Consider the following 11,735-nt stretch of genomic DNA (forward strand, 5'->3'; position numbering starts at 1 on the left):
CTTAATTCCCTTTTGAGGTTTGTTTGTCGATGTGATCATATACGTTTATATCTATCTTTGCTTGAGTTTCTTTGTTAGATTTTAATCTTTTCTTATATGATTCTTATGGAATCTTAAGTTGCCAATTTTCTTTCAGTGATTACAAGAAATTGTCCTAATTATATATTTAATTTACCATTATAATTATAAATTATAATTTAAAATATAGAAAATATTGTAGTTTGATTTGATTGATTGATTTGTATAGTTCTACTTGAGTACAACTTCCTTTGTTTTGCATCAAATGGGGGATTGTCTCAGGAAAGACGGGCTAATATATGACTAATATATGGCGTTACCGAATACATTATAATATATTTAACAAATTCGGTTTAGCGCTACCTGAAATATCGAGTAATAACAATGTTGTAGGTGGAAATCATGAAGAAAATATTAAAAAATTTGGCAACCGGCAAACTTAGCTTGTCGGTTTGTGTCGATACAAATTAAAAATGTATCGATCCATAGTAATATAACATGTAAAAATATGATAAAACCGGTGTCATTATGATAAAACTGGTAAAGCGCTACCGGATATATTGAAAGTGTAGATAAATTAATATAAGTGTCGACACTTTTGTAATTTAAAAGAGAAGAAGTTATAGCGCCTAAAAGGTGTCGATACTTTATAAAAATGTGTCGATCCATAGCAATATAACAGGTAATAATATGACAAAACAGGTCTCGAAATGATAAAACCGGTAAAAAGTTACCGGATATATTGAAAGTGTCGATAAATTAATATAAGTATCGACACTTTTGTAATTTAAAAGAGAAGAAGTTATAGCGCCTGTGTCGATACTTTATATATCCGGTAATAATATGACAAAAGAGGTCTCGAAATGATAAAACCGATAAAAAGATACCGGATATATTGAAAGTGTCGATAAATTAATATAAGTATCAACACTTTCGTAATTTAAAAGATAATTAAATGTATCGATCCATAACAATATAATAGGTAAAATATGATAAAACCGGTATCGAAATGACAAAACTGGTAAAGTGCTACCGATTATGAAAGTGTCGGTACTTACTTTAAAACGCTAAACATAGAATTTAAAGAAATAGTAATATCCTCTTGAAGTATCGACATATCTGGTTAAATATAACATAGCTAAATTTCCTCTGAAAATAGATAGAGTTTTTGAAATCGAAGCGTAATTGTTGCTGCATTTCAGAAGGCGTTTCTACGTTGAAGTTTGTTTAGTTTGTTGCTGCATTTCAAATCGAAAGGTACGTTGTTGAAACCCAAGTTTTTTATTATTACAGTAATTAGGGTTTTTATGTGCTTTTGTTTGGGGTTTTCGAAGTAAAGAAGCATTTGTGACCGATTATATGGAAAGTGATCTTCTAGGTAGATGATCTTCTAGTAGATGATAAATATCGATACTTTATTTAATATTATAGGTAGAAAATGATATTTAAGTTGTATAAATGTGCCGATACTTTGAGTATTGAGTGTTCCCATTCATTTGAAGGAAATAGGAGGTTTTGGGGACCGATTATTATATAATATTAGTAGAAATAATATGGATACATGTATAATTATAGGTAGAAAATGATATTTGAGGTTTGTATAAATGTGCCGACACTTGTTGTAGTGGCCATTTAAATTTTATTGAAGACCAACCGTTTTACCACAAGAGTATTTATCGATTTTTGTATAAGTTTTGATTGTTTGCGTAAACTGATATATGAAGGAAAAATGAAGTCAATGGGGGAAAGCAACCAAAGGGTGAATATATGTACTTCTATAAGTATCAATTTCTTTTGTTATTATTGTTGAAATGGTATTGGATTAAGTATTTAGGAACTTTAAATTGATTACAAATTTTAAATGTTGACAGTATGGACGAATGCAAATGATGAAAGAGATGGCACACACAGTGGTTCGGTATTAAAATGAAATTGACATTGAGTATTATTAGCGTTAATGTATTGATTAAGAACATTTATGCTTAATATTAGGTGAAAAAAGATGTGAGGTCGAAATGGAATTCGAGTGATGCTCAAAGGAACCTTACATCACACTGTCAGGAATGATAGTAAAGAATACAAGAACGGAGGAAACCACATAAAAAGAAGGTATTCATTAACTTGTAAATACGTTGATACAATATATAAGAACAATAACATTATATATTGTTAAAAATGTAGGATGTGTTGACAGGTGCATCATAAAAAGGGTGTATTCATTAATTGAACACCTTAAAAAGAATGATCAGTTGAACGTGCTGAGTGAAATAGGGTTTGGATCATTGATAGGAGTAAAGGATCGACCAATTCGAAGGGAATTGTGTCGATCCTTGATGGAGCAATTTGATGTCAAATAATGTATTGCTAAATATGGCGATTATTCATTTCCTCTGGGGGTATCGACTGTTGCAGCCGTCTTGGGGGTACAAAACAAAGGAAAAAGTGTCCATAATTTGTTTTCCAAACAAAACAAGTTCACAAATAAGTGTCGACACATTTATATCAAGTGTCGATCCCAAAAACATCGAAACCCGTAACTATAATGTAATAGGTCACTTTACAATGTAACCGGTTTAAATTTACCGTTTTATGAGAAAATAGGTCTACAATATGTGTCGACACTTTATTCATTTGTGTCGATACATGTTGTCCAGAATGTATTTCCAAACCAAGTGCACGAACAAAGTGTCGATACTTTTATAAAAAGTATCGATCCCAAAAACATCGAAATCCGTAATTATAATCTAATAGGTAAAATAACAATGTAACCGGTCTAAATATACCGGTTTTATGAGAAATAGTATTCATAAAGTATCGACACTTTATAAATTTGTACCGATACTTTATGTCCATAATGTGTTTTCCAACAAACAAGTTCACAAATAAGTGTCGACACTTTATATCAAGTGTCGATCCCAAAACATCGAAACCCGTAACTATAATGTAATAGGTCACTTTACAATGTAACCGGTTTAAATTTACCGGTTTTATGAGAAAACAGGTCTACAATATGTGTCGACACTTTATTCATTTGTTTCGATACAAGTTGTCCAGAATGTATTTCCAAACCAAGTGCACGAACAAAGTGTCGATACATTTATAAAAAGTGTCGATCCTACAAACATCGAAACACATAATTATAATGTAATCGTAACATAACAAATGTAACCGGTCTAAATACTTGTTATTTAAAAAAAGGTATACATAATGTATCGATACTTTATACATTTGTGTCGACACTTTATGTCCATAATAAATTTTCCAAACAAGTTCACGAAAAAGTGTCGATACATTTAGAAAAAGTGTCGATCCTAAAAACATCGAAACCCGTAATTATAATGTAATAGGTCACTTTATAATGTAACCGGTTTAAATTTACCGATTTTATGAGAAAATAGGTCTACAGAATGTATCGACACTTTTTAAATTAGTGTCGATACTTTTGAAAATTATGCGTGTTTTTTTCTTATATACAAAACCCAAAACGAAAAAACCCTAAAGGCAGAGAACTCTTCCACTCCGACGGTGATGACCTTCAAATGTAGCCCCAGCGTATCAACATTGAAGAAAATCGAAAGCGACCAGTAAGTATCAATGTATTCATGTAATTGTTCTTGAAATGGTAATTGGATTCATGTGTATAAGATCTTTTAATTCATTACAAATTTCAAATCTCTACAGTCTGACTGAATGCAAAATGATAAAGGAAGCTCATAATCATGTTGACTGCATAGCCATAAAAACACCATTTCAGGGTCCAAATGGTAAGCTATGAATTGGTAACAGCTTTCTTTGAGGGTTTGGGACTGAATCCCTACAACATAAGGAGTACATGATTGAACATTACATATAATAGTTGTATTCAGTTGTTGAAGAATTGTTTTTAATTTTATACGAATATAGTTGTAATGTTCAAACATAATTGAATGATGTGGTTAATTTGCAATAACAATAGGTTGTTGTACATGTTTCCTATACACAGTAAGAGTCATGTTGATACTTAGGATATATGGAGATCGTTGTCTGCATTATTCCAAATGTCTCTAACATCATGTGCGGGACTGAATGACCAGTCCATTTCGTCTTCAAAAAAATCAGTTGAAGTAGGCTGCGTGCTTGTATTCAAACCCAGCTTGACTTAAGGACATGTTAGTTTGTTATGTCCCTCACCGTTGCAGAACCCACATCGCCTAATTTTCTTCTCGACCTTGTTTTTTGTTACTTATTTTCGCTTGCGTTGTTTTCGTTGAGGGTCGCGAACGTTGTTTAATACACTGCTCCGATTGACTGAATCATTCAAACCAAACGAGTTCTCAAATTCTTCTGTTAATCTTTTCATCTCATCTCTTGCGGTTTTGAAAGACGCGTCTGTCTTTGATGCAGCATAGCATAACATACTTGCTGTTGTACGTAGAGAAGCAAACCTTTCCATTTGCATTATTTTTGGAGGCGCATTAAAATCAACAAAACTGGGTACAGAAGCCTTCGCATCCTTAGTCCACCTAATTTGAATCAAAGACCCGGGAAAATATGTGTAATCCAAGTGCTTCAAAACGTGAAGTTGATGGCGACATGGAAGTCCAACTGTCTTGAATTTTCTGTATGAGCAATTTAGGGTTTCCGTACGAGAATCAAAACTAATTTCAAATGTCCTATTTTTTTCTTTGTACTTTTTCAAATAAAAATATTGGCATTCATCTGATAATGACTCAATCTCTTCCTGAATCCGGTACAATGTCTCCCGTTGAAGTTCTTCTTGGAACGCACGAAAAGATTCGCGCGTATAAATCCCAGAAGCATGACTTTCAAATTCAACCAGTTTTGTGATCAGGAATGGCTTCGTCTGGGAACTTAAGTAATCCGCTTTCAACTCGTTCAGATGCATTCTACTAATTACATCTTCAATTGCACGAACAACATCTAAATATATCTTCTTGTGTTTCAATGCAATTGCGAGTGAAGCATTCATAGACTCGCACCTTTGTGTTGAGCGAATATTAGCAAAGAAATGACCGGTTAGATATGCTTGTGCCCATAAGTGTCGAGTATTTCCCTTCTCAATCACCCATGGATGCTTTTCGACGTTGAACTCTGAAACAACTGAACACCATTGTATATCAAATTCGTCGGTTGTCCACCAGGAAACCATGCATTTTGAGAATGATGCTGTAAATTTTGGGTCACCAATGTTAGCTTGTGCATTGCGAGAAATATGCCAAGAACATAATTTGTGCTTAGCATTAGGGATAACAGATTTGATAGCCCTCTGCATTGCCCAATCTCCATCGGTGACAACTGAAATAGACGATTTGCTTATCATGGCTTCTAAAAAATTCTGTAGCACCCACTTGAAAGATTGGGACGTCTCGTCAGCGATTATGGCAGTAGCAAACACAATTGTGTTATGGTGATGATTGACACCGACAATAGGCATAATTGGTCGACCATACAAATTTTCTTTGTACGTTGTGTCGAACGTAATTACATCATCGAAGCATATGTAATCTGATCTCGATGTAGAATCCGACCAAATAAGATTATGCAACGCCCCTGATTCGTCTACTGAGTATGTCACAAAAAACCCGAGATCATCATGTTTCTTATAATCAAAGTAAGCAATAAGCGCATTCACATCCCCATCGACGATTTCCTTTGCTTTGCCTCTTTGAAGTGCATTGTAGAGGTCTTTATGTGTAAATCCAACATTATGATAGCCCCTTGCCTGCTGCGTTAAATAGTTCATTACTTGTGACATGCCAACACCGACCTCTTTCAATGTTGTTGCCTCATCGATATCAGCCTTACTTACAGCTCTATTAGAACGCATAAATGGTGTCATAGCAGGTGTGCACAATGCATGATTATGTTTTTGATAAGACTTACTTATAACCCACTGATCGTTTGTATTTGTTGCTGTAACTACGATTCTAGCCTTGCATCTTGTTCTTGTGATTGGCGTATGAGCACGTTGACGATCAACGATATTGACTTTTGATACTCGAAACCCTTCTTTGGAACAACAAAATTCTTGTGTCTTCACATTCCCTTCCATGTCAAGCCGTGTTGTTCCCCGACGTGCACTAAACCCATGTTCCCGTACGAATTCCTTGTAAAATACACATAATTCTATGTTAGTAAAAAACAATCCACATCAGCAAACGTAGTCTTTATGTCATTCTTTCATTTATGATTTAATATATTTGTGAGTAAAATAGAAATAAATCGAAAGTTTAATAAATAAAATATTTTTTAAAATTTAATAATCAAAATAGAAATAAGAAAAAAAGTTGAGTGACAAAATTTATAATATACCTATATTTAAAATATAATTAAATCATTAAAGTTTGTATCGCCTAAAACGTGCCTCTAGTCCTGGTTAACATATTTAATTAATTAAATTTATATAATATATTATCACTTGCAAAAGCAATGAAAAACAATACCTCCACGTTAAGATATGAATATTTTCAGAGCTTCAAAGATGAAACAGTCATACTTTGTGAGCTTGATAAGCTGATTAATTATTTGAACATAATTTTAAACAAATTAAAAAATTAATTTGAAAAATTCAATGTTTCATTTGCTTCTGCAAAGTTTTCATTTTCTCCCTAATCAAGGATTATTATGTAATTGTTGGATGTTATTAATATTTACTGTAATTAATCGTAATAAAACTTATTATATATACACTAACATAAAATGCATCAACAATAGTAATTTAAATCCAACTTTGTAGCGAAAGGCAATATTGTAATTGATTTTTGAAGCAAAAGTTACTCGCATTATTCAACTCTTCCACCTGCATGTAATTCTTGAGATATCATAAAAGCTGCTACAGCAAGTAAAAAAGCTTTGCACAAATTTCCGTAAAGCCACAAACTGAGACGGGAAAAAGGTTAAATTAAACCCTAAACAGTGTCATTTTACCTACAATGAATCATTATGTTTGCTTTCCAAAGGCAAAACCGCACATCCAAAATCATACTTTTTATCCCTTTTTTGAGCAAGAAACGGATTTTCTGGATGAAAATAGACTGTTCAAAGTAAATATTGATTTAATAGGCTTTGTTGAAATGTCATCAATCAAAAAGTTCATAGATGGAACATCAGTCACTAACCTAAAATTTAATATACTTTGGAATGAAGTAAATCAAACGTTATGTTACGCGTTGTTTATTATTTATTTTGATATGACTATCGGTATCAATTAATTTAAATAGGATATTGTAAAGACAAAAACGATCATTCCAACTTAATTTATTTCATTCGTGATTGTTATAATTCAAATATCTGATTTTGCTTAATAAATTTAGATCCTCGTTTCACTGGACTAATTGATTGTTGGTTTAAGAATTGGTCACCTTCAAACTTGTTTTTTGTTTTTAAGAAAAAGGAAATGCACTGTATCCAGGGAAAAGAAAAGGGAATTTAGGGAGAAAAGCTGTCTGGTATGATGCCATGATGGTCCCATGACGATCTATGGAATCGGACCTTGGTTAGATACAAGGATGTAACGCAAGTGTTTGCACAACGTACACTGTTTTTTTAAAGTGAACACCCTGATGAAGCAGATGGGCTCGTGAAACCTATCAATGCCTGCTTGTTTGTGTTCAAGGGTGACTTGTTGTAAAATTCGCAAGCGATTAATTATCAAGTTGTATGGAATCAAACGATGGCAGTTACGGGCTATGGGTGAAAACTTAAAGCAGCAGGAATGAGTATGGGGCACATTGATTGGTGTCACTGTCAAATTCCAAGGCAATAATATGTTGGATTTTTTCATTCTACTCATCGTTCATGTCTGGGCTGAGGTACCACCTTAGATTCGTTTGAAGAATGTTATTACAAGCAAGATTGGCTGAATATAATGATTAATTCTTCAAAATTAAAAGATACAATTCTAAAAGATGGCAACACCTTGTATATTATCCTCTAACAAATTGCTTAAATTTCAATTTCACTGTCTATCAGACAAATCGCTTCATTTCATTAATACGATTGATTTTGGATCCGATTCATGATTAAGAACAGTCGAAAAGTGCAAAACATATATACTTGAAGAGTGAATCAAAATAATCGATATTAATGTCAAATAAACCATTTGTTTCAACCAATTTTGAGATGTGAAACAAGCTTCTTGTTTGTTACACATCTATTCTATTTCTAGCCGATACCCTGTTTTAGCCCCAGCTGAAGTTGCTAGCCCCCCAGCACCCACCAATAATATTAATATCTACCGGGTCGGGTCTGTTGAACCTCTATTGAAACTTGAAGGCTCATAGATGTCTATCATAATTGTCATGTAGTCACTTCGAAATCAAATATTACTACTAATCACTGCCATCTTAAAAACATTCCCATTCCCATCAAAATTTTAAAAATTATAATTTCAATCTTTATTATTTTAGTCCCAAGACTAAAATTATTTTAATTTATTTATATATTATAGTTTAATATCATAATATTAAATATTTGTTTCTTGATTATAATATTTACGAATCAATATCATAATCTTACATTTTAATCAAGATTATAACTTATCATCATAAATTTATATAAAACTAAAATGGTTTTATATTGTGTAAGTGAATCCTAATTAATAGTATATTAATAAACATAATTAATATTTATATTATTTATTGTGTAATTAAAATTGGCGCTTTCAAAGATTATTTTTTTGAGAGAAACGGTGTGCCTCATTAAAAACCCCTTCTAGTCCTAATAAGGGGAAAAGAGTGTCCAAATTCTATTACTGAGAAACCATGTCACAAGATACATCAGATGCAATAATCTCGAGACAAACGAGTCGAAGAATAAAGAATTACCCGAATGTAGTGCCCAGGTAGCCAAAGTATTGCTACCTTGTTGTACTCGCGTCGTACGAACTAAATTACAAACGATGCATTACAGTCAAACAAATTTCGGACTTCCTATAACTGAAATCTTGTAGTGAAAACATCAGGTGGTCTATCCCGGATGTTCACCACCATAGCAGAATCATACTCAAATACCACATTTGTCCATTGGTTCTTGTAAGGTATGGCTCATAAATATACCGGTAAAGAGGACAGGGGATGGAGCGGAGTTAATTTTGTAATTATGTACCAGGGTTTTCTATTATAAATAAAGATGTAACCTAAACCTATGAGAATTGAATAAAATTTTCTAGCGCCGCCTAGGCACCTAGGACGTAAGCACATTGTCGAACCTCGTTAAAATTCTTGTGTTCTTTCGTTTACTTTGCCCGATTTATCAACAATTGGTATCAGATGTCAGGAGCAAAATTCGAAGTCGCGAAATTCGATGGTCCGGGTAACTTCGGATTATGGCAAACGAGGGTGAAGGATTTGTTGGCGCAGCAGGGGATCCTGAAGGCTTTGCGACCTACAAAGCCGGCGTTGATGGAGGAGGAAGATTGGGAAGAATTGCAACAACGAGCGGCAGGAACCATACGATTATGCTTGGCGGACGAGGTTATGTATCACGTCATGCATCTATCGTCTCTAGACGAAATTTGGAGGAAGTTGGAAAGTCAGTTTATGTCCAAATCCTTAACGACAAAACTGTATCTAAAGCAGCGGCTGTATGGGCTGAAGATGCATGACGATCATGATTTGGCGCAACACGTGAATGTCTTCAATCAAATCGTTTCTGATTTGGCTCGGCTTGATGTAAAAATTGAGGATGAAGACAGAGCGATGATTTTGTTGTGTTCGTTGCCTCCCTCTTACGAACACATGGTGACTACTCTTACATATGGGAAAGAGACTATCAACGTTGAGGAGATTACTGCAGCCTTGTTGGCTCACAACCAGCGGAAGCAGAATGCAGGGGAAAACTCTCAAGCCGATAGCTTATATGTCAAGGGTAATCGAGACCGTGGACGGAAGCCAGAGAAGGCAGGGTCTGGCAAGCAGAATTCCAGATCCAAATCTAGGGATAAGAAGACAATTCACTGTTACAAGTGCAAGGAGGCAGGACATATGAAGCGAGACTATCCGAAGTTGAAAAAGCAGACTGATGAGAAGCGTGATGTTTCATCCAAGTCTGTGAACGTGGTCGAGGATGACAATTCTGATTGCAGTGAGGGTGATATGCTTTCTATTTCAACGACTCAATTGACGGATGCGTGGATTCTTGATTCTGGATGTTCTTATCACATCACGCCAAATAGGGAATGGTTTTCGACATACAGGTCGGTTAATTATGGTTCTGTTTATTTGGGTGATGATCGATGTTGCAATATTGTTGGTATTGGTGATGTCAGAATTAAGATGTATGATGGCTCTGTTCGGACGTTGAGTGGTGTTCGACATATCCCAGATTTGAAGAAGAATTTGATTTCTTTGGGCACTTTGCACAAGAATGGTTTTATCCCTAAGGCTGATGAGGATAGGGAAACTATTCGGATTGTTAAAGGTGCTTTGACTTTGATGAAAGGAAAGATGACTGCAGGAAATATTTATAGATTGTTAGGGAGTACCGTTGCAGGTGGAGTTCATTCTGTTGAGTCCTGTGATGATACTACAAAATTGTGGCATATGCGTCTTGCTCATCTTAGTGAACGTGGTATGACAGAATTACACAAAAAAAATCTGTTGCATGGTGTCAAAAGTTGTAAGCTCGATTTTTTCAAGTATTGTGTTATTGGTAAACAGACTAAAGTTCGTTTTAAGACTGCGAGGCACACAACTCAAGGGATTCTTGATTATGTGCATTCTGATGTATGGGGGCCTTCCACGACATCGTCTTTGGGTGGATCTAGGTATTATGTTACTTTTATTGATGATTTTTCAAGGAAAGTTTGGGTGTATTTTTTGAAATAGAAATCTGAAGTTTTTGAGTAGTTCAAGCTGTGGAAAGCTGAGGTAGAAAACCAAACAGGACGAAAAATCAAGTGTTTGCGGTCTGACAATGGTACGAAGTACACAGATTCACAGTTCTTACACTTCTGTAAGGAGCACGGGATTAAGAGACATTTTACAGTGCGCAAGACAACACAACATAATGGTGTTGCGGAACGGATGAACAGGTCGTTGAATAAAAGAGCCAGATGTTTGCGGTTGAATACGGGGCTTCCCAAACACTTCTGGGTCGAGGCTGTTAACATGGCGTGTTATCTTATCAACAGATCGCCAAGGGCATCATTGGCTGGGAAAGTTGCAGAAGAGGTATGGACTGGTCATGATGTTAGTTTTGATAACTTACGAATTTTTGGTTGTCCTGCTTATGTGCATGTACCTACTGATGAGAGATCCAAACTTGATGCAAAATCGAAGGAGTGCATTTTTCTGGGTTACAAGAAAGGTGTCAAAGGATTCAAGTTCTGGGATCCAGTTGCGAAGAAAATTGTGATCAGTAGAGATGTTGTTTTTGATGAACAATCCATGTTGCAACAGAAGAAAGACACGACAGTGGTGGATTTTGAGCAGTTTCCAGTTGAGAAACCAGAAACTTCTCAACCGACTTCTGGTGGTTCCACTACGGATGATTTGCAGGATTATAGTCTCGCCAGAGATAGGGTGAGACGGACGAATATAAAGCCTTCGAGTAGATTGGGTTTTGAAGACTTGATCTCTTTTGCACTTATTGTTAGCAGTGATGATCCAGTTAATTTTCATGATGCTGTTACTAGTCAGGAAAACGACAAGTGGATGGCAGCCATGGTTGAGGAGATGGAGTCTTTGAATCATAATCGTACATGGGAGTTGGTTCGC

This window comes from Hibiscus syriacus, unplaced genomic scaffold, assembly GCF_006381635.1.
Source record: "Hibiscus syriacus cultivar Baekdansim isolate YM2019G1 unplaced genomic scaffold, ASM638163v2 tig00111584_pilon, whole genome shotgun sequence".
Taxonomy (NCBI): domain Eukaryota; kingdom Viridiplantae; phylum Streptophyta; class Magnoliopsida; order Malvales; family Malvaceae; genus Hibiscus; species Hibiscus syriacus.